Source organism: Rousettus aegyptiacus, unplaced genomic scaffold, assembly GCF_014176215.1.
Source record: "Rousettus aegyptiacus isolate mRouAeg1 unplaced genomic scaffold, mRouAeg1.p scaffold_m13_p_13, whole genome shotgun sequence".
Classification (NCBI taxonomy): Eukaryota; Metazoa; Chordata; class Mammalia; order Chiroptera; family Pteropodidae; genus Rousettus; species Rousettus aegyptiacus.
The window spans coordinates 57,013,783-57,036,658 of record NW_023416288.1 but is presented as its reverse complement, the minus strand read 5'-3'; the positions used below and the strand labels follow the sequence as shown (position 1 = coordinate 57,036,658).

General features: G+C 42.0%; 1 protein-coding gene across 2 annotated transcripts in view; it reads right to left on the bottom strand.

The window, feature by feature from the left end:
• The window catches only part of PTN (pleiotrophin), an 88,406-nt gene extending 66,468 nt beyond the window's left edge, over positions 1-21,938 (bottom strand). Inside the window, exon 1 of one of the 2 annotated variants that reach the window (XM_016122882.2) lies at positions 21,535-21,938. The gene's annotated coding sequence lies outside the window, so the exon portion shown is untranslated. The remainder of the gene's footprint in view (positions 1-21,534) is intronic. The other variant, XM_016122883.2, reaches the window with a different exon arrangement.
• Positions 21,939-22,876: the final 938 nt, after the last annotated feature.

Sequence of the window (22,876 nt, the reverse complement as noted above, 5' to 3'; positions counted from 1 at the left end):
ATCCACTGTATTTAATTATAAACTGGCTTATTTCCCACTTCTAGGAACTTTTACACTGCTGTTTTTCTCTTAAACTTTAATACCCGTCCTTGCATTCATAAACATTATTTACTGTAAAGATGAGAACGCTTTTACTCCATCTAAGACTTAAAGCTATGGTTGGGAGAGCTAAATAAAAGAAAAAAAAATCTCTGGAAGATGTTTAGATAGAATAAAAAGGGCTAATACACAAACGAGGAGGACTATAGAAAGAAATATAATGCTGGGCGCTGAAAAAAGCATAATAAGAAAACTTATTTTAACACTCTGGGGTTTTTATTCAAGTTGGCATTATTCACTTTCTGGATTTTCTGACATTAGCTTGTCGACCGAATTTCCTTCTAACAGCAGTAGCCTTCCACAAACCAGCACTGCGCCTTCTCTGGTCCTGAAGCTCACTGTCAACCTGCTCCACAGGGAACCTGGCTTTTCCTCTTCAGATGTCTCAATGTGCAGCTTATTCATCTCCGGAACAAACCAGGACTAGGAGAACCCTCTGTGTTCTAACTCCCAGCTCTCCTTTTCAGACTCAAAGTAAGCTTTGAGGTGAGCTGTACGTGCTGTGGCTCTGTAATGAGTATTCAACAATATACTTTATGTCCACAGGTGTCCACTCAGAGCATCCAAGCGAATGGACAGTTAAGAAAATGACCCGACAGCTGGTAGGTAGGCTTCCTTTGCCATTGCCAATCTTGCTTTTGTGCTCTGGGCGGTGCTGAATTATACGATACATACACGGCTAAAGAAGCAAAGCGGCTCTATATTCTCGACTTTCTGCTCCAAACGCTAAGATTAATACCACTTATCAAACTGGCTTCGGGGCAAGCTTTATACAGCCTCCCAGCTTGGCTAAGAAGCAAAGAGATGTTTGTTTTAAGAGAAGAAGAATCATTAAACCAAATATGGTTTGGATTTCTGTATGGCTTTAAAATAGTTTTTAGCAAAATACTTTATAGATTTCTCTCTCTATATATAGATAACAGATATATAGATACATACACAGATGATAGAATGTATATCTTTATATATAGAAAAATATTTTATATATAGAAAATATATTTGTATATGTTCTATATTCATATATAGTCAGTTTCATATTTCACCATCTAAAAAGTTAACCCAATATCTTTGTTCATGTCCATGTGCTTAATACAAAATTCATGTGGCAACAGTGACGATATTTCTCTTGTCATTAATAGTGCTGTCATTGATGGCAAATATGGGGATTTTTCATTTCGCTATAATAATATTATTTTTGCTAGATATTGACTAAAGCTTGGGTGGTTTTTTTTTTAACGTTATTTTTCTTCTTGTCCAAACACTATTTAATATTTATTTCTCAGCTGAGCTATGACCATAGCCTTTGTAATTCAAACATATAAGCCCAGATGTAAATATATATAATCAATAGAAAGAAAATAGTTTAATGCTTAAATTATAGATGAAAAAGTTCTCATAATATTGAGTTCAGATTCTGTTTATACATGTATTAGGTTTTTTGTTTGTTTTACTGAAAATAGGCCATGCATGACTAGAGTAAAACAGGATGTTGAATATGAATGCATATATAATTGTCATAAATATATTCCCACAAGGTATACGATAAGAAGGTTGGACTTAATCACCTGAAGTGCACGAGATGAGATTTAACAGTTGTTTTATCCCTTTTGAGGGACAGAAGCATGTGCGGTGGGGACTGAATTTCCTGATCCCCTCCTTCCCAAACCACGTCTCCTTCCCTCCCCCACACACGGTCATCTCCATCTTGCGACTCCCTTTTATTTCTTCATGACCCTTACCACCAACTCAAGTTACGTCTACTCTTTCCGTTTTTACCCCTGTGTTGCAGGGCTTAGAAAACTAGAAGTGGGCATCCTATAAATATTTGATGAGTGCGAAAGGGATGGGTGTTTGCAAGTCGTGACATCTATACTTTATTTTAGACGTACAAAATATAGAATCTCGTGTAGCTATTTTTCAGAAGGAATATGTAGACAGACATACACTGGCAGTCCTCAGGGTGCACGGTCACGTGGGATTATCAAAATGGTCGTATAACCCGAAACCATGGAAAGCGACCCTAATAATCAATGAGAAAAACTGTGGTTTTTTTCCTTGAACTTTTACAAGTTTTGCCAAATCATTAAAACCTTTTACTGTCAATTATAAATGTTAAAGGAAATTTAAAAACACAGCCAAACTAGTATTTAGCATACTGTAATTCAAAACATTAGAAATATTGAGATTTAAAGCGTTTCATTTTTCATAAAATACTTATCGAGAGTATTGTGAACAGCTTGCTCTCTTTTTCTCATTGTATAAATTACAGCAGAGGGGAAGCATCTTTTCTTTGCCTTGGCAACTTGTCATCCAGCTTTCTAGGTTTGGATTAGCCTCCAACATCTTATTCTCCATCCTTTCACTGCTGTAAAATATACCCAAGAATTCCATTGCAATGAGGTTTTCTTCCAGCATCGATTCCTTTGGGACGTTTTGTCTTATCTGCCTTCCTCATTTATATTAACAAATATGACTTCACTTAGCGCCTTTGGCTGCACGTTCAGAGCCTCTCAAACGGTTGCAGGGTCAATACCCCACCTTCGGTAAGTAACGTCTTCTCTGACTTCATTACGTTTCAATTAAATTTCACTCCAGTTTTAAATCTCATTTTTTGCCTGTACTTCACCTTAGTTGGCCAATTTTTTTTTTTTTTTTTTTAATTATCCACTTTTGGAAAATGCCGTGTGGCTTTAGCTGGGAGAGAAAAAGGCAACAAAACTACATGCTTACTGCCTGAGCACATAATGAATAACAGATGTCGAGTGACCCATTACGGACAGACTATGATCAGTGACTGGACCCTGATCATAAATCATATCTCTTATTTATGTAATGATTTGTGCACAGAGCAGTGAAATTTGTATTTTATGCAATCACTTATGGTTAATATACTAAAATTTGAACAATATTTGGGGGCACCTGATGTTAATTAAACTGTGGTAACAAAAATTCATGTGTTTGGAACCAGGAAAAGCAAAAGACTGCCCATAACTGAAAATTTCATTTCATCGCCAAACTTTGATTTCGCCTCTAAATACCTTTATGTGTGGGAGAAGCTAATTTAGAAATACATAAAACTGGGTTTTTACCCCCAGAAGCCATGTATTAAAAACAGAGACACTATACTTTTCTTGATGTCTTTCCCTGAGAAATGGACACCAATACACTTTTAGTCATAGCATAAGTCTAGGAAAATAAAACGTTGTCATTGTATAGTTATGCATTTGTCAGCCGGATCGGAAATGCTTCAACCAGTGGTTCTGAAATTCTGTCATGTATTGAAGTCAATCGAAGGGTCTCATTAAAACACAGAGAGCCGGCCACATCCTCAGAGTTTCTGATTCAGTAGGTTCGGGATGTGGTTCCTGACAATTTGCCTTTCTATGGAGTTCCCAGGTGAAGCTGATGCTGCAGACCCAAAAACCATTTTTGAAAACCACTGCCTTAAACACAATCCAGAGGGAGGTTCAGGAGGAAAGAATCAGGAGACCAAAATCTGGAAAGTGCACAGATACTGCCTCAAAGGATCTTAGAGATCTTGGAGCCTGAGCCCCTTGTTTTACAATTAAGGAGATGGAAGCCTACAAAATTCAAGCAATTTAATTAAAACACCAAGTTAGCCAGTCATAACAGTCTGGTCTAGAACCTAAAATCTACTTCCAATGATTTGTGGAAGACAACTAGCATCCTAATAGACCCTATTCTCAATGGATATATGCTGAATATATTACACACACACACACACACACACACACACACACACACACCCCCCAAAGAGGTTCTCAAATGTTACTGCTTATGAATATAGTCCTGTGGCGTCGTTAAAAATTAAGATTGCTAAATTCTCACCGAAGGCTCTGATTTCTTAGGTGGAGGATGAGGGACTTTTAGATAATGACCCAACGATATTCAAATGCAAGTGGACTATTCTTTAAGAAACAGTGCTCAAAAACTGTGCAAGCCAATATTTTAAGTCACAGGATCCATACACAGGAAAAAAGAGGATACTAACTTATCTTTGAATTTTTTTTTAACAAACTAGGTCCACAGACTATAGAAACTCCCAGAAATACCACTCTCCCATCTTAGAAAAACCTGGGACAAGTCTCCATTCTCAAAAATCCCCTTTCCTCATCTATATAAAGGGCAGTAATAGGAAAACCGATCTCATACAATTGTTTTGAGGATAAAATAAGACGTTGGAAGCAAGTTGCATATAGCAAAATTATTGCATGGATGTAAGTTGTGAGTTTCATTATAGAAAAGCCTCCTCAGAGTGTGATTTTATTTTAACATCGAATGGGTCATCTGTAGTTAAGTGTCTTAATTGTATTATCACAGATTCATCCTGGCAGAAGCTTACTAATTGGTCAAAGGACTAGAAGAGGCAAAACCTCCATGAAATCACAGGCCCCAAGTTCCGTGGATCAGCACTTGCAGACTCAACCCTAATCTGGAATAATATTAGATACAATATATCCTGGGCTGGACAGCTTTCTTAGACATTACCTTGTATAATCTGTCCCTACGACATATCCTGCCTCTTCGGACTCACGATTGAATTGGGGATTGAAAGCCAGAAATTTGTAACTTCCTGAGCTTTCTTTTCTTTTCGCAAAGCTGCAAAAATAATGTTTAAGGAAGTAAAATAAAACTGATCCACTGACCTCAACTCTGCCCCCTCTATGAAGGAGGATCCCTGGAGCTGGATTTAAAAAATGCCAAAAGAGAAGGGAGAGTCTGCATGTCCCAGCAGGGTGTGAGGAGGAGGAGCTGACTGGGGCCAGCAAAGAAGCCACCGCCTTCCAAAATACCTTTCCAGGACAGAAGCCCTTTCAACAAAGCACATAAGACATGTTCTCTCTTTGAGGGTCCCGCATGTGTGTTTCTCCACATATTTTTAAAATAAATTTATTTATTTAAATTAGTTTCAAGTATACAGTACGTTGGTTAGACATCTATAATGTTCATAAAACGATCCCCCCAGATTGCTCCCTCGCTCCCCTGGCCCTCCACTTAGCCATCACATTAATGCCAACTGCATTCCCTCTGCCACTAATATGTTGTTTCTCCACATATTTTAATCAGTATTTGGTAAGCCGTAACAAACCGGCTTTCACTGTCACCCTTGCTGAGTTGCGTGAGGAACTACTCTTTCCCCTGGCTGCAGAAGGATTATTCATTTAAGCAAAGAAACACCAGCAGTTTCAAGGAAGGAGCAGGCATCTCGGTGTGGGTGATCAGTAAGCATCTAAGATGCGGTTACTCAATCCACAGAAGGCTCTCGGAGGCCAGAGGATCTCTTTTGGGAGGTGTGGCTTTCCCTGTTCCATGTGCATGTGACACGCCTAGACCTGAACGCAGGATTTTCTTGAAAGCTGAAGCAGTCAAAGAAACTTTAAAGTAAGAAGCGAAGTAATAATTTTTTTTAAAATTCCCCTAGATAAGACAAAAACGTGGCCTTACCTCATTCTAGCTAAAGCATGCTACAGGGTCTCCCAGGGAGGAAGATGCATGATGAACAGGGAATTTGAGTTTAGCTGGGAGCCTGGTCACATTGACAAGTAAGTGCTACCTGCCTGAGACTCATTGTCATCAGCTCCCCAGAACTGAGGGCGCCCGCAAAGTTCAGAGAGACCTGTGAAGCCTGGGTCCGGACCACGCTCAGCTCTGAGGATCATCCTGTCTCTCCATCACTCCTTTGTGCCCAGAACCCTCACCTCTTCCCCCAAATCAGCTTTCTCTAGATTTCTTCTATTCGGGGCCCTAGAATTCTCCCAAACTGATCAGCTTCGACATCTCAGGTTTCACTCACCCTTCACTAACCCACCTTCCATCCTAACATCTGACTTCGCTTAGCTTTTATTTTCCTTCATAGTGTGTCCAGAAAGGATTCCTCATCAGTGCCTACTTACACGGAGGCATCAAAAACTTCCTCCCTCCCTTCCTCCCTTGGTTCTTGTGCAAAGCATTAGGCTAAGAGTTCTGTAGTTAAGTAAGGAAGACACAGTTATCGAAAGTAACTGTTACATGACAAGAAAGAAGTCAGGATTTACACCACTGACTCTACATACAACTCCCACTTTCTCCCTTCATCTTCTTCAGTCATCAAACAGGAGACACTTCCTCCTGGAAGCCTGCCCTGAATCCACTCCCAGCTGAATTAAGCATCTCTCCTAAGGTCTTTCAAAAGTGCAAATCTAGGTCATGGCATTGACATTGCACTCATTAGCCGGTTCTGTACCCGCCCCTGAACTAGACTGTGAGATCTAAAGACAGATTGTCATCACCTCTCTGTTCCTAGTACTTAACATAGAGCCCAGCATGTTGTGTTCAGTACATATTTTTGAATAAATGAATGAATAGATAAATAACTACCAAAGAAAAATAGAAAGGTATAGAACAGAAAAAAAAATGCATATGTATTCATTTTAACTAGGAGAATAAAGACAACTTTTTATGGAGGAGATGGTATTTAAGCAAGGCACTAAAGCATGGATAGGATTTCTAGAATTTGAAAAGATCAAGGGCTTGTATGGTACACAGAGGATTATTGTTAAAACCTAACTGATTCTCTCCACCTCTGATCTGTTACTTTTCGAAAAATAATCTTTCTTTTACTCTACCCAGTTTTTTGTTCTAATCCTTCCTTGCTGGTGGAGACCCTTCAATGATCCCTTCCTATCTGACAGGATAGAATTCAAGCTGAGTCGTTTGCTCTTCAAAGGTCTTGCTCTTATTAACCAACAGTCTTTAACCCTAACTTTCACTCCCTGGCCACCTGCTCTCTCTGCACATTTCAGGTGCATCTGCTCCCTGACGCCCACCAGTATCTTGCTTTTGATAATCTCTTTGGCATTCTTCTTACCTGGGATGCTTTTCCCCTGCATTTCTGCCATATACAGTACCCCTCTGTCTGAAAGTCCTACCCCTTCACACAACCTCCCCTTTCTACCCCAGACCCGAATACCTTCTTCCTCTACATACCTTGATTGAACCACTCATTGCCAAGTCAATCATATGCTACATGGTATGGTTTTCTAACCCTGAGTCTGCTTTGTCCCCCTTACAAGGACCCACATCGGGTGGCTGAGACCTTGTGGCTGAGATAATGGATGGTGTCTTTTTGTAACATGCACGGTGTCTCAGACAAATATTCTATTGATTAAAAATTCTCGATAAATTAAGCACTTCAAAGGCTATATGAGGGGTCTTTATTTCAGGCAGACATCTTATTATTCAGCTACCAGTGGATAGGGCTGCTCACAGTAGCTAGATTTAATATATTAAGAAGAAATAAAATCCTATTAACAGTTTATGGTATGAAATCACTAACTTTGCCTTTGCTATGAAATAAAAACTTCCTACCTCCCTCTTTTTTTATAGTTGCTAGAATTATCGTCATAGTTATTTTTACCTCTTCCATGCAGCCAAAGTAATAACTTTGTTTTTCTTGTTTTTCTGTGTGACTAGCCCTTTAAGATAAGTGCATCCTTTTCTCTGTTTTTACCCTAGCTCTTATAATCATGGTGTTCCTTCATGCCTTTCAGCCTTCTAGCCTGTGCCCCTCGTCAAACCGTATCAATATCAGTCTTAAATCTTAATCATAAAAGACATCGAGAGGGCCAGAGGCGCAACACTTCACGTGAAGGAGTGACTTCATCACACACGACGGGAGGTGGGGCATGGAGAATCCATTGCTTAACCTTTCCCAGCCTCTGTCCATCTATACACGCTTGACATTGAAAGCCTTCCAATGGGAAACTGTAGCAGGATTTTCTTTCCTGTCCTTTGGTCCCTATTGTATGTTCAGCTGCACTGGAGCTAGCTGCTAATCAAAGCCAGAGACTCTCACACACAAACAAACATGGCGTCGTGGCCTCCCCCAGGGCTGCAACACAGCAATCTAGCAAACAATTCAGGCAGGTGATAGCAGCCTGGAGAAACAGACAGAGCATCTCCCAGACACCCTCCTGCCTACATTCCCCAGTCCCCTAGCTCAGCATAAGCCCATTGAGCCTCCAAGGCAGGCAAACCGGTGCTTGAGAGAATGATGGAGAATGAAACAATACATAAGAACATGCAATGAAAGAGGTCTAATCTAAGGATAAGACTCTTTGTCCAGGAGAGGGCATCTACCTGGACACTGTCTGTGGGGAAGAAGGGAATAATGAACCAAAATATCTTCAGGTAGTCGCTGGGCCCTTGCCGTAGAACAGGGGGATAAAGCTAGAGCATGACATGAGGATTTGTGGTTAGAAATATTAGGACTGTGATGTCAGCTCTACCTCTTCCCGGCTTATAATCTTGGACAAGTTACTTAACTATGTTGACACTCGGTTTCCTCATTTTTAAACTAAGAAGGAAACTAATCTCTATGCCATGGGTTTGGGGGAGCATTTAACCCAATACTGAATTTAAAGTTCCCGTCATCTAGGAAGTGCTCAGTAAATATCAGATCTGATTATTAAAGTGGGTGAATTGTGCTCAGAGAAAAAGGAGATGAAAGCAAAACCTTCAGCTTCCAGAAGTCTCTAGTGATAAAAGATGGAGGCTCCCCTCTGGTCCTGGAAGTTCCTAGGGATAGGGATGCGGAGATGCTGGCAGGTCCTGAATTATGACCTAATGCCATGTGTCCCCAGAGCATATCAAGGGAATCGGGGGTTGCCAAAGGCCGGCATGAAATCTGGATACGAGGTGTCTCCACGCAATAGCAGAAGGCAGGACTCTGGGTGCCTGAACATGGATACAGAAATATCCCTGATTCTGAAGGACGGAGCAGAAAAGAAAAGCCGGAGATGCCAGAGAAAACAGTTGCAGGCGTCACAGTGTTTGGCTTGGGCAGCCAGTTAATGTTGAATCTCTCCAGGGCTGGTGGAGGGAACGGGGCGGGTGGGAGGAGTAGAAACCAGGCAAAATGTTATCCCAATTCTATGCAACAACAAACATGAATTGAGGACCTACTGTGTGTCAGTTGCTAACTGGGTAATGGTTAAGTAAAAGAATAGTTTTAGTATCTTCGTTTGGAGACCTCTAAACGGAAGCGATGTCACTCGGATGCCATCTTGAGGAACATAAGACCTGCAGGTTCGCTTCCGGGAACACCAGTCAATATTTCCATGCCTTTTCCTTTCTAGTATGTACCTTAAATGTCCCTCCACCGCACACGGCGCTCCTCATCAGAAGTTTCCTCCTTTCAGTAAAAGTGATAAACTGCAGTTCCACAATTTTTCCATTTCCAGCCACTGGGAGAATTTGTTCCTTGTTCCTCAAAACCTTACTAACTGGTCGACACTTCACTGTCACATCTGTCACTTTTTCCAGTGCAGAGGTTCTTGGCCTCTCTGTAGGTCTAAAGGACGCTCCAATCAGACTACAGCATTATGAGTCACAACAGATAACAAATATTCAAACATCCTCAAGGAACAAAGTGCGATTTTGCTTAAATTCCACTAAGGGATAGGCAATCCCATCTCACAGCAGTGAGCGACGAAATGCAGTCCCTTTACAGAATGGCCCGCGCACTTGGGCTGGTCTTCCTCCCCAAAGAGACCTTCCAGTCGCCTTCAGGTGAGTCACACCTTCCCCTTGTTCTGCCCTTCCTTGTTTTCAATTGCTGCTCAGGTTCTAATAGACGGTGGTAAACCTGCCTATACCTAGGTGTGGACTCGAAAGTCAGATGAGGAAGGGGCCAGTGTGAGATGGGAGGAAAACGAGGGAGTAACACTAGTCCTGCAAAATGAAATTGTGCTTTTTAACAGAAATCTCTCTACACGTTGTCTGCTATCAACGGGACACTCAACGTTACACGTCACAGCCGGTGGCTGGAAGTCACGCGTGTAACCTAAGCAGGGAAGCTCGCTGGCATGTGCGTAGCTGAGCCCTGGACCAGGAGGGGTTCTGCTAGCTCCAGCCCTTGAAAAGGAGCCTCTCCACGTCCTCCTTGATCCCCTTTCCTGATCATCCCTGAGGCAGGGGAAGACAAGGATGGTGACAACAGAGAAGAGGGAGTTCCTAGATGAGGCAGGGACTCTTTGCTGGAAAAACTGATAGTCTTCGTCTTCAAGCACCTCCTCTGAGAAGAGCAAGAAGGGACCAGAGCTGCTCCCCATGACTTCACGGCATGATGATACCAAGAGATGTCTAGAGTCCAGGAGACAATGCACCCCTGAGAAACCTCCTCACGAACCCCAGATCGGCCCAAAGGAACCAAAGACATTTGCCCAACGGTTTATCCGTAGAGACAGAAACCTCAAGGCCGCCTACTAGAATTTTCCATGAGGTCTGAGGTTATTCCTCCCAAGCACATGGCTTCTGTCCATCAGATTTTTGGGTGTTTCTCCTAAGGTCTCAGTTCAAGTCCACTTCTATTTCTTTTAGCCTTGGTTCTGCCGCCTTTGAAGCTGACCATTCTCATTTTAGCCTCTTGCAAGAAAGCAAGCATCGCGGGATGAGACAGTAGAAACCCACGGAGTGAGCCTGCTTTTAGAAAATGTGGATCTAGTTAGAGAGTGGTAGAAATCCACCTCTACCCACTTATTCCTGCTAAATCACTTTTAATCTATTTCTCCAAACCGAATTCCTTTACCACAGCCTTGACATGCATCTTCGAACCCCCAGACAGCACACATCACAGGGCAAACTCCGTGACCCCTAACCATCAGACTAAAACCCCTATTTAAAAAGGCTCAAACCCATTTAGATTCAAGTTGGTGGGAATTTCCGAACCGGCCTCGATGATAACAACATTTAACTTTCACCTTTTCTACAAACAGGAATGTGGTCGTCATCCCAGATTTGATCCGACTCACTTTAAACTAGAGCCAATTTGTACACTAGTCATTCCAAATAATAACAGAACAAACAAATAACTCCCCTTAGGGTTCCAAGCCCTGGAGCAACATGAATCAACGCTGCTCCCACAGTTTCCCAACTGTAGGGTACTGGGCCCACCCCTCTTAGCCCAGAGCTGCTTTGAGGGTCCCCAGGCGCCTGGGACCTGCTGAAGGGGTTAGATTGGACCTGAGTGCGATCAGGCAGCTGCAGTTCCCTGGGGAGGCTTTTACCCCTCCCTGCCCCCAGATATGTATCTGGAAGAGTCCTCAAGGCTAAGAGTGGAATACAATGTTTATTCAGTTTGACCTCTAACTGGCACAGGCTGAGTTCCACAGGATTATCTGTTCCCATCTAAACAGAACAGCCTTTGCTAGGACAAAAGATTTTTTCGTTTGTTTGTTTGCTTCATAGGATTATGTTTATTTGTTTGCATTTCTCTATTTCCAACTTTTTGTGAGAGTCCATAATATGAATTCACTAAGATTCGTTTATGATTCAAATTGACCCAAGTTGAGCTAAATAAATTGACTTTCCATCTTAAGTGGCCCATCTGGTAGAAATGAATGCCCACGTTAAAAGTGCATACGGCTATTAAAAATACAGTGTGCATCAATTATAATGTTGACTTAAAACGCAGGAAACAATTACCCAAACAACTAATTTTAAACTATAATATCGAAACAACTATAATAGAACATCAGAGAGTTAACAAAGGTATCTATTTTGAGCAGGATTATAAGTGAGTTTTTTTCCATCCTTATAATTTTTAAAAATCTGAATGTCTTGTGCAATGAACACATATTTTTCTAGAATGTGATAAAATAATGTGTTTCTTCAGGTATATATATGTCTTCCTAATAACCAACATAATGAAAAAACCATTTTCATTATTTTTCACATGATTAAAATTAACCTTTCACAAGTCTGACACTCATTGAGGTGTATTTCACTTTTCTGAATATTGCCAGAGACATCGAATTTAATAGTTAAATCATATATCATAACCAAGAAAAGAGAATAGGGAAAAGCCTTTATTTTATTGTTTCAAAATTTAAGTACTTAGGCCTGTTAAAATAATCTAATAAACTCCTTGCTTTCTTTCCTATAGCAGCTTCAGGCTTCCTCATTTGAACCCCTTGGACTATATCTAAAAAAATATATTGCACACAGAAGGCAACATTTTTTTATAGAAAATATATTTTGAAGAATTAAATGGATCCTTGCATAAGAGTCTCCAAAGCTTCAGGGTATTTTTTCTTAAGCCCAAGATCCAAGTCCTGGCTTAAAAGGGACAACCCATCTGGCCAGCTGGCAGACACCCAGTGGAACCCCTCTGATGTTCTAATGCTCAGAAATAAAGACCACAATACATTAAAGCCTCCCAGATGATTCTTTGCTGTTGGGAGCAATAACCGCATGGCTAGGTTTAGAAAAGGCAATATTATTAGCAAAAAAGGAAGGCCATTGTGAAAACATTGTTCTAAAGTTTTGTGTGGTCTCCATTTGTTTTAGCCTGAGTGAAGATTTTCTTTGTTACCTAAGATCGTTACCAAAATTGCTACCAATGAAGAATGGTTCCCTATTGATTAAATCTGGACTCTGAGGCAGAAAGCTCTGGCTCCTTCTGGGGCAGCCCAATGTCCCCCAGGAAGTCACATAGGTGAAAGATACCTACTCTACTTCTCTTATAGTTTGGAAGGGGACAATCGAAAGAAGTAATAGATGTTCAAAGCCTAAAGAAGAGGATACTCTAGCACAAATAAAACATACTATATTATATCCATTTTATATAAGAATGAAGTTTCCAAAACATTTCTCACTAGCTTTTAAGGCAAACTAAAAAGGCTCCATTTGGGTCACTTACACCCTCTCCGGGGAAGGGCTCTAGTGGAAGTGTTGGTAAAGAGACCTGAGTCCACACCTGGAAAGGGGCCAATTAGTGGACATTTGCTCCTGTCCAAAGCATCCACTGAGACATCTGGTCAACGCCGAAAGGTCCATGATGTTTGGTCCTTGACATGTGCCATTACAAGTTAGGCTACTAAGGCAAAAAGGGTTATTACTGGTAATACAGCCACAACACAATTACTGGACCAACAAAATGTGATCATATTTTATATGTCTTAATCTTGTAAACCAAAGTATAAATAAATGTTATGGGTTGTTTGGATCCAGGAATATTTTTCTAAACATGGATGTTTTTGACAGGACCAAATTCCAAGGACCTTTTGGCCTCAGGAAAGCTTCGACTGGATCCAATGTCCTGTGAGGAAGGGGCCTTTTACTCGTAAGGGGCTTCAATCATGTTCATAGCAATTCAGACAGTGACTGCAAATTCCTCTCATAAATAATCGAACATTGTAAATATTACTTGGACATGAAGATATAGGCATGAACAGCTTTTGCACAGAGTAACAAGGATTACATTGTCCAGGACCCTCATGCTTTTATTAAGCTATAGATTTCATGATCCCTCTCTCATTTTCTCTTTCGTCAAACTAAACCCTAGTGGCTGGCTACTGGCTGCTCAAAGTAAGGTCCCTAAGCCAGCAGTACTGCTACCTCCGGAGAGCTTATTAGAAATGCAGATTCTGAAAGTCCACAGGAGACCTATTGAATCAGAAGATTTCCAGGTGACTGCTATGCACATCGAAGGGCGAGACGCACAGCGATAGTATAAATAAAGTACTGCTAATCAACTGCAAAGACCGAAATTTAGTGAAAATAGCCGATTGAAAAATTTGCTACCTACCCTTTACAACGCTTAGGAAGAATGATAACATAATATTTAGGGAAAGGATCCTTTTAGAATTGTCTACTCACTTTACTTTTTTCACTATGACTCAGCTTTCCGTCTCTTCACACCTGTCACACACCTTCGCTCCTACTTAAACTTACCTTCCAGCATCTTAGGCAATCTCTAGGTGTCCTGAGAAAAATGACAATGGCAAGTAGCAAAACTGGGGAGAAAGAAAGAATGGGCCCCATTGACTTTATTAATAATAGCCACATTTAGTATAGAAGCTTGCAACTTATAAACATTGCATTGTCACAATTTACCTTTATCACCTACCTGCGCCGTAGGCAAAGCAGGTAATACCATCATTAGCATCATCTCCATCTGACACCTGAAAATCCTGAGGTTCCAGGAGATTCAGTGGCATACTCGGCATCCACACCAAACAACAGTCAGCATGTGATGAAATGACACACATTCCTGCATCCGAACCTTGACCCTTGGTGGCGGCACGGGCCAGGGAGGATGTGGTTACGGGCATCGCCAATGTCAGCATTACAGCGGCTGTACACACGTTGGGAGTGTGCTCAACGTTCTAGATGCCATGGGAAAGGCCAAGGTTGACAGTCTGACTTGGGGACCTTACGTGTCAACTGCCCCAGCCCTTGAGCACGATCGCATGTGCTGCGTGTTTCTTTTCAGAAGAAAGGAGTTTTGCATCTGCATTTAGAGAAAACGATCTGAGTGTGTAGAAAAGAACCATTTCCGGAAGCAGAGTCTTACCTCACTTCCTGTTGGTAAGTCTGCTAGAGAACCCAGCTGGGCATGAGAAACAAAACCATTTCGGGGAGGGCGTGCGAGGGTTGACTTTCATTCGGTGCTGCATCACCACGATCGGCATTTTCATCATCCTCACCAAACAGTCCCTAGCAATCAGACTCTGGGGTCAACACTTCACATTCGTTTTCTAGATTCATACTCATGTCAATCTTATTAGACAAGTACTAGTGCCCTCACCTGAGAACTAAGAAAATCGAAGAAAGACCACAATATCCGCTGATGGTTACGTAGCTAGGAAAAGTGTAGCTGTGGTTTATATCTTGATTGCTTTGACCCTGAACCTCATATATTGAAATGTGGGGGCTAATGTTTCTAATGCGTCGGCTGCATTCTGATGACATGTGTCCAGGTTCCTTGATGTCACCTCTCAAATCAGAATCTCTGGGGTTGGGCTCCCAGCTAAGACATGACTCTACCTCTTCTGATAACCGCTGAAGACAGGAACCATTCCCTTGGGTTATTTGGGCTTTTACTATCCACACATTGAAGTTTAGGTTTGATGGGAAAGGCAACTAGAACATAAAATTAATTAGCCAAAAAAAAAAAAAAAGAGAGAGAAATAGTGTTGTTATATTGTAAAAGAGAAAAAAAAAACAAATTAGGAATTTTCAGGACTTTGTTTTGACATTTGTATGCCTTTTAATGGGGTAACACTAACCTCTCTAAGCTTATGTGTCCATATTAATTTTTTTTCACCTTGCTTTGACTACCTCAGTAGAATTGTTGTGACAATATGAGAAAATAAATGTGAAGAGTTTTAAAAAGCAAATGTTTTATAGACACATCGGAGTTATAATGAAAATAATGCTTCAAGTGGTCAGTCTTGTAAGCTTTGCATTATCTGGCTCGTTAAAGAGCTAGGTTGGATTTTTCTCTGCATCTAAGACCTGACAACGTTTGGTGCCGTAAAGTCCAATGGGCAGGCCTATGTTACCTTAGGAATGAAAGAGGTGAAAATTAAAAAAAGAGAGAGATGGAGCAGCTTGTTCTAGAGAATGGGGGTGCCCAGGTTTACACAGGAAACACCACCAGGTGACGTTTAACGGGCTCAGGTAGAGTGGACAGCCAAGGTCATTGGAACATGAAGGGTAGAAGGAATGGTATTTGGAGTCACTTACTGACTTGTTCACTCCTATGCCAGGCCTTTCAAGAGTCTTTTGCTAGATATCCTAGGGTTCCAGCAGTGAATGAGCAAGTACCTGCCTTCAAGGGCTGCATGGTGGAGGTGAGGGTGAGGGTGAGGGTGAGCTGGTGCTGGTAGTGATGGTGAGTGATTACGAGAGGTTAGAGATGTGCTTGACCAGTGTCTGCTGGGAAAGCAGAGGAAGGGGACACGGAGAGGTTGAGAAGTAGAGGGGAAGAAGAGGTTGAGAAGTGGACGGAGGAATGAGAGCCCCGCCTAGGGAGAGGATTGTCTGGGAAAACCCTCCCTGGGTGCCTTCCATCTCTAGTTCATTTCCGGTTTCATCCAAATTCCACAGCGGATGTTGGAGGACTTGCCATCTTTCCCTCCACGTCTATATACTCACTGAAGAGCAGTCATCTCATGTCTGTATCTCATGTATAAATTTTCCTGAAAAGAACATCTTGGGTGAGGTGTTGTGCCTTTAAAATTATATTTATTCTAAATAACTCAGACTGAATTCTTAAGTGTCACTTCCAACAATTGTTTTTCCGCTCCCGTGTGGCAAATGTGAAATGACAATAGGAAGGAATTGAGAGTTCAGTTTCTCAGAATAAATGACAGCGAAGCAACAGAGAGAGAGTGATGCTTTTAAAATGAATATCACCTTCTCCATTTCGGCTTTTGTGAGTTACTCTGCTTTTACTCATAAAAAATGTGTTTTTACGTTTGTTGTTGAACTGCTTAGGGCAAAACTCTTGTGTGTATATATCTTGCTCTAACTTGTGTTGTTTGTGTAATTTGCATTTTAATCTTATTATTCACTGAGTTGACCCTAAGTTGCTTGAAGGCATATTGATTTATTTTTGTCACACCACCTAACATATAATAGGGCAGTGGATACCTGTAGTAGTCTGTTAGGGATAAGAATAAAATAACAGGAAGTCCTTTACTTCAATCTCTTTCGCAAAATAGGATTGTGCCCGAATCATTTCTTTTAGTGGTCATTCAAAAAACAATTAAAAATGCAAGACAAAAACTCAATAGAGAATGAAGAGATTTGAGAGTTTTCTCAAGGAAAATTGGAAGAGAAATTTAAAGAAGGTTCGTGATTAATACTGAAGCATTTGGAGGAGGGAGTTAAAGAGGGAGGTGGAGAGGGTGGGGAGCAAGAGAGAGAGATGGAAATATTTGGAAATAGATATCTACATTTGAAAGTTGCAGGGCGGTGGAGGGGGTGGAGCAAAAATAATAATAATAATAAAAAAAGATGAAAGGAGTGGCCAAAGAAGTTGGAAAGAAATTAAGATAAAAATATGTCAAGGTGGTTACAGTAAAAGGTAATTCTAAAAAGGTGGTATTAGCAGAAAATATTGCTGTATATTAAGGGAAATGAAGAAATGCAAAACATCATTGGTTTGACAACACGAATGTGACTTCTAAAGTGTTTCTTTCAGAGATGCGTGGGGCATAATGGATTTTCATTGTTTGAGACGTTTTTTAAATGTCTTCCTAATAAAGAATTTCACAAGTTAGTACCATTTACCAAACACAGTGTTTGGAACTGTAAAACTGTGAGCCAGAGAGAGAGAGCAAGAGAGAGAGAGAGAGACAGAGAGACAGAGACAAAGAGAGAGAGACAGGGAGGGAGCAAGGGAAGGAGCGAGAGAATTAGGACTTAAACACTTTTTAAATATACTACACTGGCCGGCACAAAATGAGGCTTCTGCACATACATAATAAATATTGTTTATTATCGTTAAATTGACTTGCCACGGCAGCAAGAAACATTTGCTGTTGAGGTCGGACCTGCGAGAGTGTGGCGGAGGTGAGTAATCCTGGCTCCACTCCTTCACTGAAACTGAGAAGCTGAGAGAAGAATAAAGTCAACATTTATGTAGTGATGAAAGTGTAAGCTGATCTCAGCCAGGGTCTGAGTCAAAATAAAAAAAAAAAAAAATCTAGTGGAGTCTCTAGAGAGTATGTTGGCCCTAAAAGCAAATTTGAGCAAACCAGGTGAGAAAAAGGTCCAAACTGCAGCTAGCAAGATTCAGCCTTCCGTGGAGTCCTGGGTGTGGGCAGCCATCCCTGACACGTACCTACGTGAATCACAGGTATGGGGAAGGAATTAGGCAAGGCACCATGGGAGTTGTTAGATGGGAAATGACAGCAACTGGATCAGTAAAAAGCAGAAATGAGAGCCAGAAGTAGGGAACAGGTAAGTTTATAAGGTGAAAGAAGTGAGAACAAAAAACTAGAGATAAAGCATGCTATCTGTGTTTTAAAACGATGTTTTGGTTTTTACCAAGTACCGCTCTTAGAATTAAGAGCTCAGGTGTCAGTTACTGTGACTTGCTTCTTCAAGATCCATATAAAACAAGAGTTTTTTTTTTTTTTTTTTTTTTTTTTTCTAAGTATATGAAGTTTACCAATCTAAGGATTCTGCTTTCAGGAAACTCATTATGATGACTTTTTCTTATTTGAGGTGTCACTTTACCTAAACCTACTGTGCAAATATGGCTCCAAAATAAAGCCCAGTAGAAGAAATGAAGTTTTAGTTCTCAAAATATCTCAAGCATGAACTATTATTCACTGTACTCCTTGCCTACCCTTTAAGAAACAGGGACTTGTGGTGAATGTGATCTGTGTAATCAAATCCACAATAGCACCACAATTACAATGCCCCCTGATAATGTCACACGATAGCTACCCCTTTTAAACTACGGAAATTTTAACTTCTTATTTACCAGATACTAGAATCAGAAGGAACAAAAGGCTTGTTATACCTGACAATCTAGAAAGACTGTATGACACCTGGAAAACTATGCCACATAGAAGCCTGGCATGAAAAGCAAGGGAAAATGGCCCCAGTGGATGGAAACTTGAATTGGCCATAAACATTCAAAAATGGAGAACGTCTTTCCAAAGTGAGGCCATGGCCCAAATTCCACTTGAGCCAATTGATTCTGGATGGGGAAAAAAAAAGCAGGCCCAGCTCATAAAGAAAAGGTCCGTATCTAAATATTATTTTACCCCAGGGCAGTAACATGCCCTTGTGCCAAAGGGAGACAAAAAGATCTTTTGATGATTCATTAGAACAGCAGCCAGAGCCGATGACATTCCTCACGCTTAGAAAGGAGCCTCGCATCGGAGCCATGGAGTGAGGGCCCTGGGAGAGCCCGGACTTAGCCTGAGGCCCCAGCGTGAAACACACCTCAAACTGGACAGAGGTGCGCTCAGGTGGAAGACTCATTTGCTCAGCCATCACCTCGGGTGGTCCCTGTTTGGACCTCACTGTCAGGAGACAAGTCAAGGACGACTCCCTTTATCGCTATGTGCTATGCCGTCATCCTAAAAAGCATGATGGGTGGGAGTATAGGATTTATATTCTGAACTCTGACCCTTGGCCCTCAATCCACTGTTAACTTTTTTTACGTCATTTTGAACGAGGCAACTAAACTCAGACTCCTGAGAAAATTTTGAATAGTAACCAAAACTCCACATGGCAAATAGGAATATGATCAGAATGCATGTGAGAATGTCATTTAAATGAGAACAAGAATATCTTCAAAGGGAAAAAAAAAACAATTTTTAACTTAAAATATTTAATTTCTAAGATTGATTTTTATTGATAAAAGCTTTTAAACTATTTGGGGACCTTTTTCTCTCAGGTTATTTCCAGGAACGGGTTTTGTGAAATGCAAACCAGGCCTTTGGCTCTACCGGAGAAAAAATAAAAAGCTCGTTAAAAAAAAACGTGGTTTAGTGCTACATATTGCCATATGGAAAGACCAAACTAGGTGCATCTTCAATAAAATAGTAAATATATTACTCTAAATATCCTGGAAAGAGGACTAGGAAGCCATCGAATTAGATATTATCATATAATACGTGTAATAGGTTATAGTATATATACCATTAAATATATATTATTCTCATTTCTATATAAAATACCTCATTTAAAAGTCAGAAGGTAAGTTATATGTGACCAGTTTCTCTCACAGCTGGAGCTTTGAAAGTACCATGCAATTGTGTCCACAAGCGAGCTGGAACACAGCTGAGTGTGGCTCCAGGTGAGCGCGCTTTGTAAAGGACTTTTACTAAAACACGGAGAAAAATGCCCTAAAAATGTCCTAAAGAAAAATGGCCTCAAAAAAAAAAAAAAATGGCTCAGGAACAGCAGGAGAGGAAAGATCACCTTCTAAAGATTTAAAGTACAATGGGAGAACTCAACGCACAAAAGTTTCTTAGAGCACAGCATAATGGCATTATTTTTAAATAAAAGAGTAAAAAAATCTCATCCTCCAGTTTAAATGAGGAGTACACACACTGCCACTCTGTAATAATTCATGTCCCAAAAGAGGGAAAAGATAATCAAATTCCATTTGAATTGAACTGGACTATAAATGTTTTAAATAATTTGGTCTTTAAAGTGCTTAATTTAATTTAAAAGGAGCATAATGAAGATGGGAAATACAAGCTTGATTTTCTATGCTAGCAGATACTCCCATTACCTTGTAATATTTCTACATATCAATTCATCCTCAAATAATCAATAATCAAGGGCTTCACTGTTTTACCAATTCTATAATGCCTGGGATCAGAAAATTCCTTCATGATGTTATTTGTTCAAAAGCTCTTTCTGGGAGTTCCTGAATCTCCTCCCAGGCCCTTCTCTCCAACACACACACACACACACACACACACACACACACAACACAATCACATGCACCACACACACCCCACACACACAACACACGCACATCACACATCACACACCACACACATCCTTTCTCAAGCTGCTAAAGCAAAAAATCCACCAACATGAAAGATGCTAAAAAACTAGAACTTGATGTCCCTCACATTGTTCCTTCTCCCCTCTCGTGGCTGCCCCTCCCCCCACGTGCCACTCCTATTTTTTTTCAATGTATCCCCGGATTTACAAAGCGGTTGTTAAAAGAGATGGAGGTGAGTTAATGACAGTGTACATAAACTCGGTGTATGTTCTTGAGTTCGTGTGTGTGTGCATACGTGTGTGTGCGTGCGTGTGTGAGACAGAGAGGAAGTTTTACGTTGTGTGTGTCAACTATCGGAGTTGAAGACATTCCTCGCGTTAAAAAATATTTTGTGAACTTATTAGAAACATCGATTAGAAGCGAGAAATCTGGCAAATCAGTAACAAAAAATACCCGAGCTTTGTGTGGATAAAATAGAAAGCTCAAATGCTTGCCTACAGGGCAGGTATTCAGACCAGCATTCAAATGAGAGATGGGGTTAAAAGGTGCGTCTTTTAAACTTTGGCCTTAAGCATTTCTAGAACCATCCCTGGGCCCGCAGGCAGGACAGAGCGTGCTAGATGCAGCGTGAAAGATGCTCAGTGTCAGCTGGCGCTTGGAGGACCCAGCACCCACGTCGCGACTTGAAATGCCAGCTAAGAGTCATGAGCCAGCAAGCCCTGGGGCGACCAGAGAAGCGGAGAAGGACGGGGACAGGCGGCCTGCTGGCTCAGGTGCCTCACTTTCTCCCTCTTCCCTCCGCAGCCACAGACACACCTACTCAGGCAGGTTTAACGAAGAGCGAAGCTCCTGCAATGTCCCCCAGCTAGGAGCAGGAACACAGCCCAAATGCATGCACGACATCACGAATGCGTGCCTTCCACTCATCTCAGGGCGCCCCGACTCTCCTCACTCCCCCCTCCCCCCGCCCGCGCCCCCAAATATGCCTCAGTTTGCCTCGCGAGCAAATCGGTTTTGTACACAGCCCTGAGAGGAAAGCCTCCGAGGCAGCCTCTCTCCCCCACTCCAACCACCATCACCCGCTGACGCCCGGAAAAGTGGCAGCAGGCGAAGGAAACTCGCTTGCAGACACCTTGGAGCAGCGCGCGCCCCTTTCCACTTACTTGGAGTTGCAAACGTGCAGTCTGCGCGCCGGCTGCCTTTGTTGCAACGGGCGAGGTTTGCAGCTCGGCGTCCAGGTGCCCGATCGCGGCTGCAGGCGGCGCGGCGGCTGCTCCCTCCCCGCCCGGCCGGTGACTCACTGGTCTCTTTCTTCCCCTGGCTCCACTTCGGGGTTTGCTCTGCTCTGCAGCTCCTTTGGCGGGATTTTCGGACTGGAAGGCGGGGAACCTGATCCTGCCTTGGACTTAATTCCGCCCCGACAGGGAGGGAACGGAAGGGAAGTGGAGAGAATGGGGGGCGGGGGGGCGTGCGGAGCCGGCGGGGCGAGCACGCAGGCCGGCCGAGGGAGGGAGGCGGGGAGGGAGCGCGCCTTTCCCTCGCGAGCTGATTGGGAAGCTGAGTAAAAGCAGAATTCTCCAGGGGCAGGCTCTCCCCGCAGGAGCAGGCACACCGATTTGAACCAAGAGGCCAGGGATGCAACGCGGCTTTGTTTGTAACGGAGAGCCCCACACGATATATGTCTTTTCTCAACTTTCTGCATGACCTGTTCCATGGGTGGGTGCATACCCTGGTTTATCAAGTGGGACATCTTTAATGGACGGTTGGTGGCATTCTGGCCATCAATTTGATTACAATTTGGCCCCAGACAATTTTTTTGAAGGTGATATTCAGAGTGTAAAAGTACAATCTGCAAAACCAGCCTCTCCACCCACCCCACCCCAAAAGGCCCTCCCTGCGCACAGCTCCGGTGAACTTCAGCTGTCTGGCCTGGCCCACCTGCACATCGAAAGATGTGCAAAGGACTTTTTTTTTTTTTTTTTGCTCCCGTCACAAAGAGTGACAGATGTCTAAAAGTTCCCAATTAAATGCCATTTTCCTTTAGGGGGCTCTTTCCTTTTTTGGCTTCCTCCATGCCTTTAGTGGCCTAGTTGGTGACATGCCTTTGACATCCAAGAATTTAGGGGATTGATCAGTTGTAGTTCAAACTCGGGAGATTGTAAAACTGAGGCTGGGCTTCGTGGCTTTCTGGAATTTCCATTTTGTTCACATGAGGAAAGATGCTAAGGTGATATAGCTAGGATTGTTTGAGTAACACGCAAATGAATATTTACGACACAGATGAGATCAAAGTACTGTGCAAAATGATTAAGTATAAGACAAATTTACCCAAACATTGTCAAAAAGTAGCATCAGGAGATTCTCTGCCGTTTATCAGTCCTTTTTCCTGATCTTCATCTTGTACTTTTTACTTCCTTTCAGCTTATCGTTTGATGGCGTCCACCCCGAAAGTGACTGCAAAGTGTACCTCCTTTCCACATACATCCGAGGTCACATCCCTTCGAT